The following is a 17,553-nucleotide window of genomic DNA, read 5'->3' as shown; positions in this document are numbered from 1 at the left end:
AGCTTAAAGATATAACATAATTATTGAAACATAAAATATTCCTATCTTAAAAATTAAAGCACAGTTTTTAAAATTATTCGTTTACACATTGTATCTCGTCATAATTATTTCTTCGTCACCTTTTATAATATACTGACAAGGTGGTAAAATCGGTACCGTGGATGCGTCCACTAAAATTCGAGTGGACGTTGATTAAACGTCCAAAATATCTATAAAACTTCAAAATAATTCTTTTTCTTGTCACAAAATGTATAAAAACAAAGCTTACGCCACCGCGCCGTGTTGTCCTCACGAGATAATTTTTTATATGCACATTCCATATATATGCGTATACATATAAAACTATACAAAAAATATCGTGTAAATATTATATACGCATAAGTATATAATAAAAAAAATATATATATACATATACATTCCAACGAGCGGCAAACACGAGGTTATAGATATATATGTATAGTGCAGCGCCGCCGCATCAAACGACGTACATATACATATATATATACACACTTGTGTGTGTGTGTGTGTGTGTGTGTGTGTGTGTGTGTGTGTGTGCACATTAGCTTGGGGTTGAGGTCAATACCGATTTGGTATGGCTACCGAGCAAAATGGTAAGCGGAGTAATATACCAATTCAGTATATCAGCGTTGCAACTGTAGTATAAGGCAGAAGCTACGGTAGTATAGTTCACGCACTACAGTTGCACGGAGGCCTGTATTCGAAGTGTTAAGCGACCAGTAGCGCCGCCCTGAGGGTTCGATTTGGAACTATATGTTTCCTCAAAGTATGCGTTCAAATCGTCGTGGTAGCAACGACGTAGAAAATGAGTTTTTTGACTCATGAGCCTCAGGGCAGCGCTACTAGTCGCTTAACACTTCGAATACTACGGTAGCAGAAGCCATATACTTTCGTTGTGGCGCGCGGGCGCTACAGTCGTATACGACGCACTATACTACTGTTGCACGCGGCTATACATACTACCGTAGTACCAGAGTTCTCTCCGTGTGGTATGTTACGTTAACTACGTAACCATGGCGAGTGAAAATGTGTATTCGAGGTGTCAATACATAAATTGTAATAATGGACCACACAACGGACACTCTTTGCGTCGATTTCCCGCAGGTGAATAAGGTTAAACTAAATGAACCACTAACTCAGTTATCTAGTTACTTACTTTGCAGAAAATTTTGAAGGTTTGTTTGTTGCTCGCTGTATGTTTGTAATGAATGATTGTGTATTAGTTTTTCAATACTATATTCTAGTATTATGTGAATTTAAAACTGTTTCATCTGTTATCATTTACTGTAAGGCTTGAAAATTTAATAAGTTTTTTTTGTTTATAAAAAAATCATGAGCGCTGCCCGTAAGCTAAAAAACCAAAGGTCGGCTGTTGTCTTTTCTTTTACCTCTCTCTCCGTATCACTACATAGGTGGTCTAATCCGACCGTGCGATCTATCTCTCTCACTCTCGTGGCATCTTACGTAAATACCTCTTTTTAATGAAAATTCAAAAAGATATTGATCTGAAAACTTTTTAAATTACTTAGAGGATGTTTGCTGCTAAAGTTACAGTATAATTCTGACCATCAAAAAATATTTTTATTATTTTTACATGAAAAAAAGGGGTTAAATAAGCATTATTTGTCTTTCGCTAGTAAATTTATAGTTCTTACGACACCTATAATCAATATGTGAAACTTTTCGTTTTTTGCCCACTGAGATACGTGAACGCCGCTGCGCGGGATCCTTAGTTGCAAAATTAATTAATTATTGGTTTAACTTATCATTGGTTCAACACTGTTGATGACTTTTTGCATGGTGTCCTCAGCTTCATCATTACTCGGTATGTGGACGACCATTTATACTCATAGGACAATGCTCTCACTGTAGTTAGAATTGAAAATATAACCGTAAACAGTGCTGGGCGGCAGCTTATTCTTCGATAACTGAGAGTGCAGCCAAGTTGCTCTATTTTCGCGGTTACAAGGAAGCAAACAGTTTGTACCGTATACTGTATACATTATCATGTTTAGTTTTTTTTTCTGTATACACATTTCACAAACTAATTTTATTCTAATGTTACTTTTATATTGATGCTCAATACTGGTAATGGACTAAAACTGACACAACTGTCTAGAAATGTTAGCAAATATTGGTTACAGCTCTAGAAAGCTTGACTTTTGGTAAGTGTTTTTGAAAACATATATTTTTTGGCGTTTTAGGGACGACGTACGTCAAAATAAATAGCGCCACCGTAAAGCTAAGGAAAAATTACCTACGAAAAAATTTTTCTATACATTCGTCCGTGGTTTTGTTTATGATCAATTAATTTTGTAACTAAGAATCTCACGTAGTGGCGTGGCGTTCACATAGTGGAGTGGGCGCTTCAGATCGGCTCGGGCGCCATTGGTACGCTGGGTGCGCTTGGCTTGTAGCAGGCGGTGGCGGCAATTAATCTTTTGTTTACGACAAAGGGGTTGATGAAATAAATCAGAAAATTTCCTTAAAAAAATAATATTCAAGAAGGGAATGGATATGGTCTGAAGTCAAAATAATAATTAAGGCAGCCGCTGCAGTGAAACAATAATATTACCGTATCTCGGCTCCTATCGATCCCACAGAAAACATTTTTTTTTCAATAAATTAAAAAATAAAAGCAACAATATGCAGTTAGCTTCAAAACTCGAGTATTAAATTTGACGAAAATAAGGGGCGTAACAATAAGTTTTTCGATAAGTTTTTTGTTTATTATTTTAAGAATGTAGAATTTGAAACTATTGAAGGTATTATCTATACCTATTGATTCCATAAAGTTTTATCGTGATATTTTCGGCACGACAAAAATAATAAGCAATTCAAATTAAAAATTAATAATTATGCAATGGGGTTGTCAGTTGTAAATTTTTAAATCGGACTTACTGCGTATTGTTCAGTATACCATAAACTACAATATACTCGATTTTCATTCAATTTCGAGCACTGGACGTACTCTTTTTGGGCGTTGTGGGTTTTTTTCCTTGGCATATTTAAATGCAATCGGCACCACTGTAACTTAACTTATATTATTACTTTATAAGGTCTCCGGTTAACTAAGATTACCACCTCATAAACTCTTTTTAACCACAGTTACGTCAAATTTTTGTTGCAAAAGCATCTTGCATTGGTAGGATGTCATTATATATATAGATGTACACATCACTACACATTAAAAAACCATACAGGCTTCAATTACTATAAATTGTATGCTTGCTACAAAATTCAACTCCAATTAACTGGCAGGCACTTGAAGCAAAAATCGTGTATGAAAATTACATGATACAACATCAAATCGAACGGGAGCGACAGCCAAAGAAGAAATCATCATGCGAACAAACTGATCATCAACCTCAAGAATCAACTTTCACAGCAGTTAATGTGCCTGCAGCATCTATAGTTAATGCTGCTGGCACATTAATGAACATTGATGTGCCTGTTGATTCTAGCATTGATGGTACGGTTTGCGGACAAAATTATGTGGAAAATAGTGACAATGTGCTATCTGAAGAGATCTCGAGCGTGACGAAACAAGCAAGTGATGTCATGTATCCTTCTGGAAAATAGATTTTTTTTAATTTTAGAGAAGTTAAGATAAATGAAGATTACTTAAGTTTTGAAAGACTTGAACAACAAAACAAAATCGTAAATGCAAGTAGTAGCATAAACACTAGTCATATTACAGATACGAAAACATAACCTAAATTTAGTAGTAAAACTTCTTCAAGTTTAAAATCAAAATCAGTTTTGTGTAAAGCTTGGCAGATGATTATTGATCTGAGAAAAAGAGTTGTGGATTTAAAAGTAGATAAAACCAAAAATCTTAGACAAATTAAAACGTTAAAACAACAAGTTCAACGAAAAAATTTAACTATTAAAAACCTAATTAAAACCGAGATTAGCTCAATTGATGACGTTGCAAACGGCAAAGGTCTTTCTAAAACTGCTGCTACTTTGAAAAAGATGCAATTCAAACGTGAGAAGAGCGAGTATAACAAGGATGAAAATAACTTATGTAAAATAATATATTTTCATTCTGCGGCTTGCTATATTCGGTTGCGAGATTTAAAGGTACAATTAGCAGGGGAATCAACAGTCAGAGGGTGGGTTGCCGAGTATAATGTTTTACCGGGTTTGAATGATATAGTTTTGCACTCGATTGAGAAAAAATTGATTCGTTGCCACCAGAAGAATGCGTGTGTGCAATGAAATTTGATGAAATGTCGATCAAATCAAGTGAAGAATATTCAAAAGCACAAGATCTTATTTAAGGTTTTACAGATGTGGGTGAAAATCGTAGGGGAGACAAGTTAGCTCGTCATGCTTTATTAATATGTTTAGATAGTATAAATGCAAAAAATCCTTGGCGCCAATTGCTTTCTTTTGGTTTTGATGAGCACGGTGCATCGCCTGAAGAGCTTCTTGAAATAATCAGAGAAACCCTAAGTGCATTATTTAAAATTGGAGCAAATGTAAAAGTAATCGTTTGGGATCAAGGTCCTAACAATCAGACACTTATGTGGAAATTATTTAATGTAACTGTTAAAGAACCTTATTTTTTTCTGGAAAATCGCAAAATTTACGTAGTCTTTGATTGGTCTCATCTTGTAAAACGATTGCTTGTCCAATTGAGATCTCATAGATACATTCATGTCGATGACAAAATTATAATGAATTTTTCAGACATACTGAACTCTTGGGAACTTGACTCCAGCAGTAGCACTTCAAGGTCATTTAACTCAAAGTCACTTCACACCCAGTAGTTTTAAAGTTATGAATGTTAAAATAGCGATGCAACTTTTAAGCCGTCGAATGGCAGCTGCGGTTCATACAGCTTCACAAGATCCTCATGGATTGGTATCTGATAATGCGGCAGATACTGTTAAATTTATTGAAAAGTTAGATTCTCTAATTGATGTTTGTAATAGTTATTATTTGTGAACTGTATATAAACAGAAACGCCCCTTATCGAAACATAATTGAGAGATTCTTGAGCTGTTAAATGAATTTGTTAAATGGTCTGAAAAATGGTACACTGTAGTAATAAGTAAACGTTCTAAGGGCAGGCGATTTGTTAAAAATTCAAGACCACCTTGTTTCAAAGGATTGCCATGGACGGTAAGAGCTTTAGTTTCATTGTATAAAGATTTAAACGAGGAATTTCAAAATTTTGGGTTGGCAACAGGTCTTTGCAATCAAAACAGCGTTGAGCATATACTCACTCGTGGTTGTGAGGGAGGTGCGGTTTTAATAATAATCCTACTTGTCGAATGTACCGTTTAAGTTTTAGACACGTTTTGTCAACAGATGTTATTGGGGCCAGCAAACGAGGTAACGTCACGGTAAATAAAACACACTCTCTGGTAAGCTCGAGTGAGAATTCTCCGGTTAAAGATGTAACAATTCAATATCCCCGTTTAGATCCAAATTTACTAATAACAAGTTATTTAACTACAGCAAGCAATTACTTTGTTAAAATTATTAGTTGTGAATTACATGGTTTAAATGATCATCGCGCAAGTGTTTAGCATCAAAGAGAATCGTTACTATCTTAAAGCTCAATTATAGATATTGATGTTATTGATTGATGGGTAAGTATTATGTCAAATTATTACACATTGAGCTCTTTCCATCCCAATTGCGCTACGTAAACGTCGCGCTTATTGTTAGAGTGAAACTCGCTCGAGTGCGAAAAAACTTTGTCAATTAAAAATTACAAAGCAGTGAAAAAAGTTATCCGCTTCAGCCAGGAGTTGAACCTGGGCCTCCTTCTTGCCGGGAAGGTGCGTTAACCAACTTCGCTACCGGAGCCTCGGCGGACACCCTTCTCCACGACTCTGCTTATGCGTATCTTTAGGTCAAACGCCGATATTATAGATATTGATGTTGATTGATAGGTAAGTATTATGTCAAATTATTATACATTGACCTCTTTCCATCTAAGTTGCGCTACGTAAACCTCGCGCTTATTTTTAGAGTGAAACTCGCTCGAGCGGCGAGATGGATTTAAAAGTTAACAGCGCGAAGCTATTATCCCAACTTAATACAAATCAATGCACTGAGGGCACGATAAAAAACTGATAATTTCCAATTAAGTACTGCCATTCATTAATCCCATGATTATGAATAATTGTATGGATACTTATCAATTAGTTATTTAATGTAAACGTTTGTAAGATATTAGTTATAAGCACCAATGCCAGAAATATTTTATTTTAATGCATATCATACATTTGTATAAAATCATTGTAGCTGCACATTATGAACACTGTAAATTGCATTTTCTAGCATCTAACTTATGTATGTATTTATTTTATACTAGAACGCTGGTAGGCGAATGTTAGAAATTTTGGCAACAAAAAATTGTAAATATTGCGAAATGCTGTTATAAACGCATGTTCAATCATCTTAAATAATTTTTTAAGACTTAAAAGTTCGAACGTTTCAGGAACAAAATTAAAAAATTGGAAAAACTACTTTTAAAGCAGCCAAATCTTTCATTCAATACCAAAAATCAGTGTTGGTCAATTGCCAGGGATTTTATATAATTGGTAATTGATCAATGTTCTTTAAAGGTATTTAGTGATAGAATTGGCTGCTTTAAAAGTAGTTTTTCTAATTTTCTAATTTTATTTCTGGAACATTTCAAATCTAAGAGTCCTCCTACAGCTGTACAAATGTATGCGGAATTTGAAGTTGTGTTAAATACTAGCGTGGTTACAGTATGGCTACCAGCAAGGTGTTTCACGATTTTTACTTCAAACATTTATTTTTAAACAAAAAAATTAACTTTCCTTAATAGTACTCTGGAGCATAGTAAATAAATAAATTTATATTTGTTACTTGTACATAGATTTGAATTAAGAAAAAAAAAACAACGCACCGAGCAGTTTGTTTAGAGAAGTAAAAGGAACCATTAAACAAGAATGTTCCCAAGTAAAATTATTTGAACGAACGTTCTTATGTACTTGTTAGCTTTTGTGTAATCTTTTATATGAAAATTATAAAATATGTATCACTTCTTCAAAAAACGCTTAATAACAGTACAGGTAGTATGTAAATCTGTTGAAAAAAGAATTACAAAATTTGTATTTACCCAGATTTTGTTTTGAACCGCCATGCTCACAATAATGTTTATCAGTGAGTAAGCTTTCGTATCATTAACAATTAGCGTAATATTTAAGAACTAAGTGACACTTAAGCACAATCAAAAGTCAACATAGTTAATAATGTTTTGATGCATAACATTCACTGTATTTTGGTTTTCTTAACATTGTTTATATTATAGCTCTTTATATTAAAATAAATCTTATATAGAAGATGCGACGCATAAGTAAGTATTTATGACAAATCGCATACATCAAACGTAAGCTAATACTATAGTCACAAAAACGAAATGCTTGTATCATCAAACCGTGTCGATAAAAAAAAAAAAAAAAAAAAATTATCCTTAGAGTAAGATTTGAACCCCGAGAATGTAAAGGCAAAATAAATCTCGCAGTGTCTTGGCTAACTAAGCTATTGAAACTCTGCCCATCTCATGATCAAAAGAAAAATATGTTCATAACGAAGCTTGAGGACTCTAGAGAAAGTAAAACTTGGCTGACGTTAAAGTAACGAAGAATAAAAAGTTAATTTTGAAAAAGCTTAACTTTGTACTATAATTAATAAATCTTCATGGGTTGGGTAATAGAATTTTAGGTGTGCAGTTAAAAGCGATTCTGTTTATTTTCATGAATATATGTATCTAAGCGGGAAATATTATTGACCAATCATTTATGTCTAATATTTTTAATAATCAGTTAGTATTTTTATTTGTGTACAGTTTTATACATATATCGTGACTTAGTTTTTCATTATAATGTAAGAGATAAAAAACAGAGTGCTGTATTACAGATATTTTTTTTACTTTATCACGAACTCTAACAAATACACAATAAATTCATGTATTTGATATGCAAGCTACGAGAGCAGAGATAGCCACGAAAATTTCGTGCATTGTTTTTTAAAAAAGGAAAGCAGAGAAACACTTCTCCTCATAAGAGCGTATACCGCGACACCCGACTTGATCAATTTGTTGATTAAACATTCATCCAAAAAATATTTATATTTGATGACTCTAATACTTAATAGTCTAGTTAATGATTTAGTAACATTTAATGTGATAGTTAATTATGTTATGAAAAGTGTGATCCTCTTTAAAAGTGTTCATCATATTTAAACCAGCATCAAATAACTTGGGGTTATTTCATTACCTTTGAATAATTTTTAAATATACCAATAATAGTTGTACATCCATCTTAACAAGGATGATATGTTAATAAACATGTACCCCGTTATTAGCAAATCCCGGTATTGTTACAAAAATTAATTTAAATTTAAGGAAATCCCCCAACTAATAAATTAACTAAGAGTAGTTTTCACGCAACGTAAACATAAAAATAAAAATAAAATACTATTATTAAAAAAATTTTATACTTAATAATAACAAAAAAAAAATAAAAATAAAAAAACCAAATGTAAAAAAAATATGCCGTAACGGAGATTTGAACCCTGAAGTGATCAGTGCAAAAGTATAGGTAGCGACACTTGGAAAGGTTATACATGAAGGGAGTCACGTTATCATTACTCGATTTGTCATTTTAAATGAGGAAAAACTTAGTATTTAGCGGTATTTAGCTGTACAAGTATTCAATACTTACCTATTAAACAAGCAATATTTGACTGGACATAATAACATTCTTAACTGTCTAACATTCAAAGCAAAATATTTTTTGAGGGAAGACAGCTCATTGGGAACATGAGTAGGTATACATGGATGCGAGAGCTGCGAGCTACAGCGAGAGCCGAGACCCGAGAGACCCGAGAGTACGTACATTCTGGTCTTTCTTTGCGCTGCGAAAAACGAGCGTATAGTTCGACTGGTCATCCGCGATGGTGCGCTCAAATGAGTAGGGAAAAAAGTGAAACACTCTCCACCATAGGCACTGGCTATTTCCCAACTTATCTTTGCTACGGAAGTTAACTCTTAATCTATTAACACATACAATTTTAATAGTTTGACTTACACTTATTATCCATTACTGTACAGTCGTAAGCTAATTATAAAATTAAAATTGTTGTACAATGTTAATGTTGAGAATTTTTAATGTAACAAATGTGTGATTATCCATTAGTGTGCACCATTCACAGAATAAATAAGCAAGTTTATTAAGCATGATTTTAATTGATAACTAACTAACTTGTAATACTTTTCTTTTAATATAATTAGGATTTCTGTAAGGCAAGACAGTATGGACAAAGACATCTATTTATACCTTTGAAGAATACAATGCCCTTGGATTTAATTCTCTCCAATCAATTCCAGCTCTCCTCAAGATCTATTCCAATATCAATTGTGAGAACCTTTGAAAAAATATAGACAATAGCCTAATAAATAATAATAGAAATAGTAATAATAACTACAATTATTATTTTGGGCTGTCAAAAAATGGTAGGAAATACTATACTGACGATGCTTACTTGTAATATACCTTTTTTTTCTTTAATAAAGTTGGGACTTCTGTAAGACAAGACAGCAAAAAATTTTAAAGAAACTCGTATTATCGAAATACGTACGAAAATACGAAAACTTGCCTCGGGCTTGTCTCGATCTCTCATACACAAGCTTGATCTTATCTTGCATAGTCTTGACTTTTTGTATAAATACTTAGTCTTTCTTTTTTAATTTACATTGGAAAAAAAAAATATTCAAGCGCACACAATTGGTGTATATAATAATTATAGTGGGATTTAAAATGCAAAATTTTTAAACATTTTTGTTTAGAAATACTTTGTATCTGAATTTTCATTTATTAAAGTCAAACGAAAATTTTAAAAAATTTTGTTTCATCGTCCTAAGAACACATAAAATAACTCTAAATAAATTTGTTTTGTCTTAAGTAGTGATAGAAAATTGCTTACAACAATTTAAATTACAAACAACGTTAAATATGGTGTATAGCACAACAAATTGATGGTATATAACTAAAGTTTTCCAAACAATTCTATTATCAACAGCGAATTGAACAATATTACCAAAATTATATTAGTTACCGAAATTCTCGGTATTTCAAAGCCGTAAAGCAACGTGTAGTTAGGTTTGTGGAGTTGAAAATCGATATCTTAATTCTTTTGATATACAAACTCTACTTTTAATATAATCATACATACGTACTAGTGGCTAATAGTAAACTATTTTCGAAAACAATAGATTAATAACATTATTTTAATTGTACATAATTATTAAAGGTTATGTTAGCGGGTGCTTATACTTAGAGTAGAGTAGTACTTATATGAAGGATCCCAACTGAAAGTATCCAATAAAAACTAATAAAAAATATTTTCATCGATTTCTAGTCAGTTTTTGCACTTGGAAAACTACATAAAACACAATAACGTTTAAAAGTTAGTTTTTCTTATACCTATTTTTTTTAAAGCACAAGATTAAATATAAGATAATGTACAATATTAGATTTCCACCATCCGAATGGCAACACCAAAACGGTAGGGTTCAACTATTTGACATGAGTGCAACCTTCATAGTGCTTATTTATCAGTGCTCCAAGGTGTGAACTATCGCTGATTTACACTTATTTATACATGCATATATAGTTCACAGCTTGGCTGGCAGTGGCGCTGATAAAGAAGCGCTCTAAAGGTTGCAGTCAGCAGCAAACTTTTGACCTTTGCGGCCAACGCTGCCGATCCAAATATTATACAATTGTAATTTGCCACAGATGGCGCCCCTAGTCCATCTCTCATACATATATTTGTTATGCGTCTATATCAGGTGGCGCTTTCGAGTGAGAGAAATTGTCCCTCACCAAGATCGCCAGAATGCATGAAGCCTTATAGAAAATTTTTTCAATAAATTCAAAAAAAAGGTTATTAAGATCGAATGGACCAAACGAATCAGTGATTTAAGTGTGTACAATGTTGGTGTACAATAAATTTCGTTTGGCGTTATTACGTGTACTACAAAATTGGAAAAAATGAAAATGCGACTGTAATAACTCAGCATATTTGAGTGCATTTACATGCTTACACTTGTGTATAGTTTAAAGGACACAAGTAATCCACGGAAACGTAATATTAATGTGTAAAAGTTAACCTAACATGTCATTAGTATTTACTTTTTTTAAATACTGTTTTGTGAGAAATAGATAAATGTAAGCAGTACTTGTGTTTATCGAGATCCACACAAGTGCAAGCATGTATATTTATGAACTTGGAACTTATCAGATGGGATTTTGGGTCCCGGTTGAATTGGCTGAAGTTAATATATGTTGTCGATTATGATCTTCTAAACAAAAATTTCCACAGGTGCAAGTCCCGAAAATGAACAGTTTTTGAGTAAATAATTATTCAAGTCAGCGATTCTGCAAAGGTTAGTTGAACAGGCAACACAGTACAGCCAATGAACATAGCTCGTTAGATATACGCAGAAGTGATCAGAAATAGTTATGTCGAATGCATCTACAATTAAGCCTTACTTTAGGCCATACTTTTAGCCATATATACTTTGAGCCATACTTTTAGCTATACATTAGGCCATACATTAAGCCGTACATTTAGCCATACGTTTAACTATATTTTGAGCCATACAGTGAGCCATACTTTTAGCCATACGTTTAGCCATACATTGAGCCATGCTTTTAGCCATACTTTGACGGTCCAGAACTGCTTGAAGGTATTTTCGATGGTCAAGATCTACTCAAAGATATTCTTCATGGTCAAGGACCGTTCAGAGGTATTGTCGATATCCAAAAACCCGCTTGGAGGCTTTACTGACCAATAAAGACTGCTCAGAGATATTATAAGTGGTCGAAAACTGCTTGGAGGTAGTTTTGATGGTCGAAATCCACTGGAAAGTACTTAAGGTGGTCGAGAACCCCACTCTGAGGCTTTAATGAACTATGAAGACTGCTTGGAGTTATTTTTAATGATTAAGAGCTGCTAATAGAAACTATCAAAAGTCAAGAACTGCCTGGAAATATTTTTGATCGTCAAGATCGACTCAGAGGTATTTCTGAAAATTGAGAAGCGCTTTGAGGTATTTTCGATGTATAAGAACCACTCAGAGGCTTTAAAATGACCTATGAATACTGTTCAAAGGTATTTTCAACAGTTAAGAGCTGTTAAGAGGTACTACCGACAGTCAAGAACTGCTCGGGGATATATTAGATAATTAAGAACTGCTTGAAGGCTATGACTACCGTTAAAAACAGTTAAGAGGTGTTCCTAACGGTTGCAGAGTGCTCATAGGCATTTTGAATGATTGAGAAACCTTCTGAGGTATTTTTAAGGATCGAGATCCGCTTGGAGGTACTCTTGTTGGTCTAGAACCACGCTAAAGTACTCTTGATAGTCGAGATTCAAGTAAAATTTTTGTCAATGTTTAAGAACTACTCTGTCCATCATTTCCCATCTAAATCTCAACCCATCATTGATGATCGTGCTTAGCTGGCAAAAATAATTGTATGGCTAAAAGTATGTCTCAAAATATGGCTCAATGTATGGTTTAATGTACAGCTAAAAGTATGGCTCAATGTATGGCTTGCAGTATGGCACAATGTCTGGCTAAAAGTATAGATAAAAGTATGGCTAACAGTACGGCTCAAAGTATGGCTCTATGTATGGCTCAAAGCAGTCTTAATGTATGGATCAATGTATAGCTCAAAGTATGCTCAATGTATGAATCAAAGTATGGCTTAAAGTATGGCTAAATGTATGGATTAAAATATGGCCTAATAGGTAGGTAAAAGTATGGCTTTAACAATGGCTAAAATTATGGCTATAAAAGTAAGGTTGTCAGTATGGCTAAGGGTACAGCTCCAAGTATAGCACAATGTGTGGCTGAATGTAGTGCACCAGACGTCACTTAAAGTATCACTGACAGTATGACTAAACGTGTGGCTCGAGGTTTGGCTAAAAGTATGGCTCAAAGTATGGCTAAATGTATGGTTCGAAGTATGGTTCAAAGTATGGCTAAAAGTATGGCTCAATGTATAGATCAATGTATGGATCAATGTGTGGCTGTATTTACGGCTGGATGTATGGCTAAAAGTTTGGCCTTATATCTTGCTACATGACTGGCTTAATGTTCGAACTTGAACGGTTACAATAAAGAACCGTTTGATCTTTTCTTTAAACTTAATGAACACAGTGCTTTTAAAAAATAATTGTCTTCCGTCAATAACAAGAAGTTTATTATTGAGCACAATGCTGGACCTCGGACCTCAAACTTTGTCATTTGTTTTTTTTTTTGTACAGGTTGCGAACACAGTCAAACTATATGTAATATCGATACAATTGTTTATCGTAGCCAAGACGGTTTGCTCCTACTAATTAACAAATGTTCTTTGGCATTGAAAGGTGAGTATTGTACATGAAAGATAAGATTTCTTTTTCGTACGCGAATAATGAACGTTGGTTACATATATGAGTATGGGTGATTTCGTTGTGATTGACTAAGAAAAATCCTCGAGTGCAGATAGATACTCATACATAGTCGAAATGCAGTAATAAACGGTCCGTAGTTGTGTAAAAAATTTCAATAATGAAAGCCAGAGTTCAAAGTCGTTTTCATCCAGGGACGCCTTTTAATTTTTTTATCCTTCGGCCCGGCCCGCTTTACTTTATGCTTTATCCATCGTATTACATGTTTACAATAGTAAAACAGTTATTAAACAAAGTTGAATCATGAACAACGATTATAAATGAGAATAGTTTCATTAGTTTCAGGAATTTTTATAATGTTCAAATAATTTTTCAATATATTCCTTTATTTGAGTACTAATGCATATTAATGAAGTCCCTATAATTTCTTTAAAAAACATGTTTTTATTTTCCTTTAAAAGATAAGTTGTATGAACAAAAGTACTTTTACGTATCGAAAGAACTGGTTATTTGTTTTAGAAGAACTTAATCCCGTGTACGGGAGTCAGTATTCATAGCCACAAGAAAAGGTCCGGGATAACGTGGGATCAACAAGTAGTAGGTTTTGGAAACTGGACGAGGACGAGGTGGTGGAGTCGAGATTCAAGCTCACAATACCTGTAAGCAATAGTTTAAATAAAATAATAAAGACATGAAATGAGAAAAATATTCATTATCAGTAAACGATCGATTTAGTTATAATTAATAACAAAATAGATTTCGATTACAATAATATTGTTAAGAGTCGTTAAAGAATTTATATGTAAAAAAGTAGGGTCAGCATATCTATTAGTATAAGAATAGTTGTGACAATTTATATTAACGATCCTGATTGAGTATTTCTTGGCTATGTATAGTTAAATAATAATAAAACTTCTTATTCATCGGTTGACTACGATAAGCACTTTCTCATACTAAACGCTATCGATTTCTTTTACAAGACAATAATACAAATGATCCACGATACTATTGATTGAACTAGAACTATTTTATATTGCGCTTAACGATAATCAAGAATGGTAGATGCATTCGACATAACCATTTCCGATCACTTCTCTGTACATCGAACGAGCTATGTTCATTGGCTGTACTGCGTAGCCTGTTAAACTAACCTTTGCAGAATCGGCGACTTGAATAATTATTTACTCAAAAACTGCTCATTGTCGGGACTTGCACCTGTGGAAACTTTTTTTCAGAAGATCATAATCTACAACATATATTAACTTTAGCCAATTTAACTGGGACCCAAAATCCCATCTAATTGGTGGGGGTCCTTTATTACTGTACACTGACATAATACACACTCAAACCACTGATTTATTTCGTCAATCCACTCTTAATAACTTTTTTAAATTTATTTAAAAAATTTCCTATAAGGCTCCATGCATTCTGGCGATCTTAGCGAGGGACAATTTTTCTCACTCGACGCCACCACCTGACATAGGCGCATAGCGAATACGTTCATATAAATGTATAATATACTCAACACGCCTCTTTAAATTTATACTGATACACAACTTTAAGTAACGCCTTAAAGACGCTACAAGGCACCTCAAAGACTGAAATTATTTTGCTTGTATTATTAATAAAGAAACAAGCACTATTACGCGATATCACTTCTGTACGCCTAGATTACAGTACCTTATGACCAGTGATTATTTAGATGAGCTTAATACATTTTAAGTATACTAGAGAGACCCAACCGCAGATATTGAAGTTTCCGACCCATGACAATGCAGCTTAATTTGAAGCAGGTAGTAGCACTGTAGCAGACCCACCTGAGATCTCACCCGAGATTGAGAAAAATGAAATGAATTTTTTCTAGTCTCAGGTGAGATCTCATCTGAGAAAGCACCTAAGAATTGAAGAAATTGATTTCATTTTTAAAAAATATACATAAAACACCTTTATAGATGTGTTTTTCGATGTACCATCCTAATTGTAACAACAACGGGGCAACTTTCAATACCGAAAAATAAATTAAAAAATTTTTTTTTTAGTATAAATATTTTTTAATAAATCTAAGCTGAAATCTCAGGTGAGTATTTGGCATGAGATGGTCACCTGAGATCTTAGGTAAGATCTCAGGTGAGATTTATCAGGTGGGAAGCCTTAAGAGCAAACAAAACATGAGTGATAGGTATACGTTTGTTTCTTCGGCTATCTCTGTCTTGAATCACGTCCTATGTTTTAGTGTAATAGTTCTGCGTTCTGCTAATCTTGAACATTTATTGACTAATCTTTAATTAAAAATATGCTTTGCCGCTAAGGTCGTTTCTTCTGGCTTTTAATCGGAGATTCACTGTAGACGATTTTTTGTTGAGAAAGGGTCTCTTCTCTAGTGTCATAACCTGACTTGCAATTTATTGAACTACAAGCTTAATTTTTTCTCGTATTTTTTTGAAGCTGATGTACAAGGAATAGTTTTATTTTATTATTCAGGTAAGAGTTTTAAAACAGAAAAGGGTAATATACTAAAGATCAATTAACAAGATGTCCGTAATAAAAAAAACGTTTTACTTATGTATGATGATTTCTAATTGTTAAGGAGAACGATCATTTTCAGCGTTAAAACGCATTAAAAACTATTTACGAAGTACATTAGGGGATGAAAAATTAAATTATTTATCATTGTTGTCTATGGAAGCAGAATTAAATATAAATCTAGACTATAAAGAAATAATTGACGAATTTGCTTTGAAAAAATCACGAAAGGTATTAATGTAAATATTGTAGTTTAATATTTTGAATTTTTTTTTCATAAAAATATGATGCTAAATGTACACAAGACATCATTTTTAAATTATACATTTTATTGTATATATGTGTTTTTTTCGTTGAAAAAGTAAAAGCAGCGTGCCACCCCCTTTAGCGCCTCCAGAAGCTGCCGCCCCTACACACGTGCGTTCTGTGCGTATGCGTTAACCAGACTCTGCTAGTAGCTATTACATTTACACACAAATTAGATTTAGAAACATTTTTTCTTTGAAATTCGATCAAAATTTATAGCTATAAGCACCTACATTTTACAGCTAATAATAAGCTACAATTACGGGTACATTGTAGTTGATTATAGCTTTAAATGTGGGTCTTTATAGCTATAATTAAAGCTACAATTAATCGCTAATAATTTTTTACTGAGATCTTTCTTGAAATGTCCAATTTCACCACCAAACAGGCTCTTTCTTGTTTCTCGTGACCTTTTGATTTCGACACGAAAGCATTCGATTTTACGCTTGCACTAGCACTTTCACTTTTAATTTCCGACATTTTTATTTTATCGATCACATAACTAACTGATTGATCCTCCGGTTTTAACGCGTCTTTTAAATCATCAATATATCGATTCGATTGTGGTTATCTTCTCAATAAATAATTCAACTTTTCTTTTTCATTCACTGTAGCACCAGCTGCTTTCAACTCGTTCATTGATTATTTAAATTCATTTATAAAAGCTGATGATTCTTGAAAATCCTTCAAACTGATTTTTTTCAGCTTATTCCAGCATATTATGTGCAAAGCTGTTGATTTCCGTAAATACACAGCATCAAACTTTTTCATAATCTTGAATGTCGTGTCCATATCACCGAGAAATTCTAGCTGCTTATTCAAAATAGCATTGTAAATATAATATTCATGGCCTTCAAGTCGTTCTTGGCCCATTCGTCTTCTTTGCCCGTCGATACTTTTTCTCTATCTATCACCGTTGCACATTTTTTTAACTTTAAAAATATCGTGATTCTTTTTTTCCAGTGTGCATAATCGTAGCCATGAAACACAGGTATCGAAATTTCCGCCATTTTGGAATTGCTTATTTCCTCTCTAAATTCTTCGAGATTTTTCGATTCTTTTTTTTTCTTCGTAAATACACCCCCCTTAACACCAGTATATCTTTGATCACATTCACTAAACTTTTTTTTAAACATCTCAGTGTTGGATTGACACTTATTTTATCTGTGATCACTTGCATATAATCTCTTCAATTTTAAAACTTGAACGGGACACGTGAACAACAACATACACTTTTACAAGAACTTTTTT

At 33.3% G+C, this 17,553-nt stretch overlaps 1 pseudogene; it reads right to left on the bottom strand.

The window, feature by feature from the left end:
* The window catches only part of LOC149373279 (trafficking protein particle complex subunit 4-like), a 32,454-nt pseudogene extending 15,142 nt beyond the window's left edge, over positions 1-17,312 (bottom strand).
* Between the last annotated feature and the right edge of the window lie 241 nt (positions 17,313-17,553).

Source organism: Copidosoma floridanum, unplaced genomic scaffold (assembly GCF_036245765.1).
Source record: "Copidosoma floridanum isolate Cflo_tuat_1 unplaced genomic scaffold, Cflo_Japanese_pri ptg000034l, whole genome shotgun sequence".
Lineage (NCBI taxonomy): Eukaryota > Metazoa > Arthropoda > Insecta > Hymenoptera > Encyrtidae > Copidosoma > Copidosoma floridanum.
Note: the sequence above shows the minus strand (reverse complement) of the source record. Positions and strands in the feature narration are given on the sequence as shown.